Genomic DNA, 6,000 nt, shown 5'->3' with positions numbered 1-6,000 from the left:
ATGCAATCAATCACAAAAGGGAATGGATGAATACAAATTGGCCTTTTCAAGAAAGGGAAATATTCATTTTTGAGCGGCAAAAATTGATGGAAACTGGTGTTAAAGTGACAGTCGCTGTCATTGTACTGCCGGGGGGGGGGGGGGGGGGGGTCAGGTGACGTCCTTCCGTTCGTTGGACCGCATTAACATGAGTACCGCACCTATGAATTATGCATTGAACAACTCGCTGTTGAGTTCTAAATTGATTTAAAGCGATTTCCCATCAAATTAGCAAAATGAATCTCTGTCTAGGATCGACTAATATTGCAATAGCGTAGAGGAATGTGACCCTGAGCGGTAAATCACAAACCTGCGGGCCTTTCCAGCGAGGAATGCCGCAGCATTTTCATTTTCTGCAGACATTTACCATCGTTATTACTTTTATATGTATCCATATAAAGGCTGGCACAGTGTCTGGAGCCACAGCCTCACAGCAAGAAGCTCCGGACGTGCGAATAGTTGTAAGTCTTGATATGATGAGTGAATGACGGAGTGATTGGTCGTAAATGATGTTTTAAAGAGCGAGTGAATGGTTAGTGAGTGAGAGGGTGAATGTTTGCATGTCTCTAAATGTGTAGATGAACGGATGAACGAATGTACCTCAGCAACAAGGGGTGTCCCACACCGCCGATGGTGTGTCTTCCATCTCAACAAAGAGACCTTTATTTCATTTTTGGACTCAACCGTTGCATTGAGATTGCACGCTTCAGACTGGAAGCCGAGGCACCGCCGGCAGGAGAACCCGAGGTTTATCCGATCGCGGTAAACGTGTCACTCCGTAGCACGTTTACAGATGGTGCGTATTCTTTTAACATGAAGGAGGACATGATCGAGGACACGTTCCTTGTCTTCTGCCGTGCTGCCGGCTGCAGAAACAATGTCTTTGCATATCGATAGAGAGCCATCAATTTATTCTACCTCCAATTACAAGTGACGTTGCCTTCAAACCTGCGGTGAAAAGAGAATCCATGCATCCCGATGTAGATGCATGGATACATGTCAGAGCCCGAAGGGACCTGGCTTACCGCTGATCCAGGAGGCTGCTTGGCTATCTGCAGCTCCACTGCGATGGCTGTTGAACGCTGAATGGGTGAAGTAAAATCCCGACGAGCGAGAAGGTTTATGGAACCGCGGATCTTCAGTATGTCGACATCGCGAGGGCAGGAATGGAGAAAAAAACAGGGGGCTCTGAATGCAACATGCTGAATACATTTAAAAGAAATGTCTTTGAGCAGATTGATGTTTTCAGATGATCCGCGAGTAATGATACACACACACACACACACACATGTGCGTGGTGTGTTTTGGTCTCCGCTAGAAAAGGGCTTTGCTTTCAGGGAAAGGACAGAAAAGCAGAGGAGGCTGCCAGGGTTGTTTGATCAGATATTATATATATATTTGCTTCCACCCCCCCCGTCTGACAGCTGAACGCTGTGTGTTTTTCTTTCTGTGACCACGGCGGACTGAATAGAACCCCCTCGCTGACCGGTGTGTTGATTCGAACTCCGCCATCCATCCCCGGTGAGTGTCGTCAGCTCCTCGAGTGATGGAACACCTGGACACCTGGAGGAGCTCGCGCCATCTGACGGCTCTCGACGGTGCGCTTGTGCACAAAGGTTGGAGGCGAACGAACACACGATTCCGCAAAGGTCACCCCGCCCACATCTCAGTCGGTGGCGTGACAATTAATGTGACTACTGTTAAAAGGCCCCCCTTCGTCATGGCGAACCCTCCTTGCTTTTCTTCATCGGAGTATAATAACCTGAGTTTGATGTTGTTGTTTTTTTTTTCTTTCCCGGCTCCTCCTGACAATAATTCAATCGCGGATCCACGTTTTCCTCGAGAATCCTCTTCCTAATTGGAGACGTGGATCCTCCTCTGCAGGAGCCGCCGCTAAATTGGCAAAGTCAGCTTTAGCACGGATGATGTTTCCCTCCTCCTCACACTCCGGCTTTATTTTTGTTTTGTGTGTTTGTGTCTGAAACTGTAGCCTGACAATTCCTATGTTTATGTACCGATCATTATCATCATTGTTGTTGTTCTTATTGTTATTGTTAGTAGTGGTCGTTGTTTATTTTGGTGTTATTGTGATGATTTTTTATTTTGTTAATCCTTTGGGACAAAACATGAGGAGATGCTTTATATCATATTTAGAGCTTCCTTGAAGCTCTCTGGCTAAATAAATACCAGATATATATGCCCTAATTTCCAGACTATTAGCCGCTACTGTGTTCACATCCTTTGAACGTCCCGGTTTAAACTGAAACAATAACGCGGCTAAGTTATGGATTTTTATAGGCTAACGAGCTTCTCGCCGCCAAAGCATAGACAGTGCAGAACGCGCAAGTGATTTACACAAGTGACACTGAGAGCGACGATGGAAAGGAGACTAATAAGTGTGACGGAGGAATTCTGTTCAATTCCAACACTGAGGAAGACAACTTTAGCGGTTTTATTGCACGATAAAGAGGAAGATAGGGATCGGTGACTTTTCCTGCTGGGCCGCTGTATTCTTTATTCTTTTAACCAGACGTGTTACAGGCGCTATCAGAAAAAAAAAAAAGCACTAACGCTACGCATGCAATTGAAAGTTAAAATGATCTTTCTGTGTAAATATCTCATGATAGAAAAGAACACTTGCAGCTTATAGACAAGTGCAACCAATTTATATACACATTTTTTTTTCTTTTGGAATTTAGTGGCTGCAGCTCATATTCAGGCGCGCTCAACAGTCCCAAAATGACCGTAACAAATATAGAATACAAGCATTTATTCATTTGTTATTATGGAAGGCTCCACACCGAGAGGCGTCCCTGTGGGAATCCAACCAAGGACCTTCTGGCTGGGAGGCGGAGCAGCTCACGCCGTTTCCTCCGTGCGTCTAAGTGCGTCTGTGCTTCATTTCCATCCCGTCAGACTGGATGTGATGCTTCCTGGACGGCTAATGATTCAGATAGACGTTCATAGCATCATCATCTGTACTTGCGTCTGGCACACATAGCCTTATCACCCGGTCCGCCGTTCACTTCTACCTCACAACCGGTGAGCCGGTGCGTGCACCCCCCGCCCTCCCGAGGCGTTCATAATTAGCGGCTGACATATCTACCGCAGAAACACGCCACGCGTCGATTCGAGTTTGCAGGAGCTGAAACAGATCTGCAGCGCCAAGGCCTCGCCCCCAATCAGAGCAGGGAAAGGGGAAAAACTTTAAAAAACACACTACCTGAGGTGAGCGCACTTGGGGATTAACGCCAGAAGATCCTGCTTCACGGTCGGTTTGATCAGCATTCCTTGACACCTGACGTATTCTTCAGGGAGTAAGGCCTTTTTGCGTCCCCCTCCCCCACCCCGAAAAAAAAGGACGGGACTGATCCGAAAAGTAAATCAAATTAGACAGCGCTTAAGGTGGAGATAGCTCACTGAGTGCAGCCGTGATGAATGAATGCCAACAGTCGTCTCCAGAGCGGTGCGTTACACGAACTCGTGCTGGATCTTGTCTGACAACCGCGGTCGGATATTAATGCATCAATAAGATGGCGTTACGTCCCCGCCCGCTGCAATCAGCACCAACCCTCAACTCTCAGGGATTCATTTTTTACAAGAGGGACGCTCGCTTTGCACGCCGCCAATGGCTCGGAGGAGCTTTGAGGAGATCTTTTGCTTGTGGTTCAGAAGGATGCTGCGTTGGGAGATCCTGCAGATCCGTTGCAGATAACCGGCTGAGGATTTCAGCAGATCCCGGAATCACCTCCATTCAAATGCAGCCTTTAAATCCACTTCATTTCTTACCTCCCGTTGTATGTTTTTAATTGCACAGTAAACTCTGCTGCTACTATCTAGAGCAGACCTTGGCGTTTTACGGCCCGCGGGCCACATTCGGCCCGTTTTGCTTTTTTTATCCGGCCCGGCCAAACTGTTTTCTTTGCATATTTCAACAAGTATTTTCGATCAATATTGAATTTAGAAACGTATTTTTTCCTTTTTATTTATTTTTTTCCTTTAATTTCTTTCCAAAATGATGTTGGTTGTTACATTTATATTATTATTATTATTAATGATTTTTAGATTGAAATAAAATGCCAAAAAACTAAAATATTTAAATTGCAATTTTCATTTGGTTCACCTAGTTGGCCTGCGCATTAAAATTAGATAAGAAATGTGGCCCACCAACCAAAATAATTGCCCACCCCTGATCTAGAGTCAAAGTCAGTTGAAATATTTATACATTACAGGTTTTGTGCTTTTAAATCTCTGTCTTCCATTAAAGTGTAAATGTTATTGTGCATTTTGCTGTTACATGCACTCCATTATTATTATTTTGTTAATTTCATGGGAAAGTGATTGGGCGAGAGGCGGAGCTCACCAGGGACCTTTCCATCACTGGACCACATATGGAGACATACAAGCATTCGCTCACTCATACACACCTCTCGATTTTCCACCTGTTAAATAGATAGTAACCACTGCACCAGCCCTTATTAGAAACCTTTTCTTTTATTATAATGACCAGTGAGAACCAGGGGATTTGGAAACCCCCTTTGCAGGAGAAAACTACAGCATTAAAAACATGGAGGCATCGCACACACACATGATGTAGGTGTGTTGTCAGTGAATGTGTATCTGACAGGAAGCGCGTGGAAACCAAATCAGCGTTTTTGCGGGCCCGGGGTGAGCTTGGAGCGGCTCCGAGATGTCTGACTGGGAAAAGGATCATAAACACAGGTCAGGTGGTCGCAGGCTGTAGGTCGACAGAGCGGAATATGATAATAAAAGTGCAGGGTAAGGGAGGAATGGCAAAAAAAAAAACTCTTTCAGGCTCCTATCCGTGGAGCTTGCTTGGGGCTCTTTGACACGTGCGCTGCCAGCAATGATGGAAAAAAGAAAAGGATATATTTGCATATTTATAAATTGTTCCACTGCAGCTATTACATAACTATCTGTATGCTTTCACATCATAATAACAATAATAACGCCGATGATGTAATCATCTATTTAATCAGTGTGTGCACCTGGCTGATGAATAACATCTATACAACCGCCTCTATTCTGTATATAATATACAGCTGTATTTATATGTATGCCTCATTCATGTCTATCTGTACACACTGTGCATTCATTCACTGTCACTGTAACTTTATAACCCAACCCATACTGTGTGTGTGTGTGTGTGTGTGTGTGTGTGTGTATGTGTGTGTATAGGCTGTACTATCGCTACCTTTATAATACACCTGCTGCCATGAGAAATTAATTTCCCTCTCAGAATAAAGATCTATCTATCTATCTATCTATCTATCTATCTATCTATCTATCCATCTATCCATCTATCCATCTATCCATCCATCCATCCATCCATCCATCCATCCATCCATCCATCCAAATGGGTAATTGGGTGAATGCTATTCAGTGCAGTGCATTGTGAGACAGCAGGGTTCTGCTGGAGACCATGTATCTCACTAAGAGCGCCGGTTCGGAGATGTTTCAATTATCTTGGACTCGATACGGAGTGTGTGCATGAATGGGTGAATGGATGAACACAATCCAGCCTTGCTATTGCAGAGCAGGCGCCCCTCCAGTAAAAGATGGCAGTTTGATTCTTGGCTCCTCCTGCATCCGTGCCCGAAAGAGTCCTCTGGTGTGACTGGGTGAATGGATGACTGCAATCCAGATTGCAAAGTGCTTGGAAAGTGCAAGGTGATGAGAGCATTGCTGGAGTGGACGCCACTCCAGCAAAGGTTGGTGGTTCGATTCCTCGCTCCTCTTGCAGGAAAGGATGAATGGATGAATGGATGAAAGGGTGAATGTAATCCAGCATGAAGCGCAAGGGGATGAAAGATCCTGTCTAGAAGTCCACGGTGTCTCCTCTCTTCCATTAAGGACCTGCTGTGTGTTATAGGACACATACACACACGCGCACTCACACACACAGACGGCGTGTTCAGTGTCGTGGGCGCAACATGCGTG

This window comes from Fistularia commersonii, chromosome 8 (assembly GCF_037954325.1).
Source record: "Fistularia commersonii isolate RoL2024-O1a breed Wild chromosome 8, RoL_Fcom_v1.0, whole genome shotgun sequence".
In the NCBI taxonomy this organism is placed as follows: domain Eukaryota; kingdom Metazoa; phylum Chordata; class Actinopteri; order Syngnathiformes; family Fistulariidae; genus Fistularia; species Fistularia commersonii.
This window is presented reverse-complemented; position numbering follows the sequence as displayed.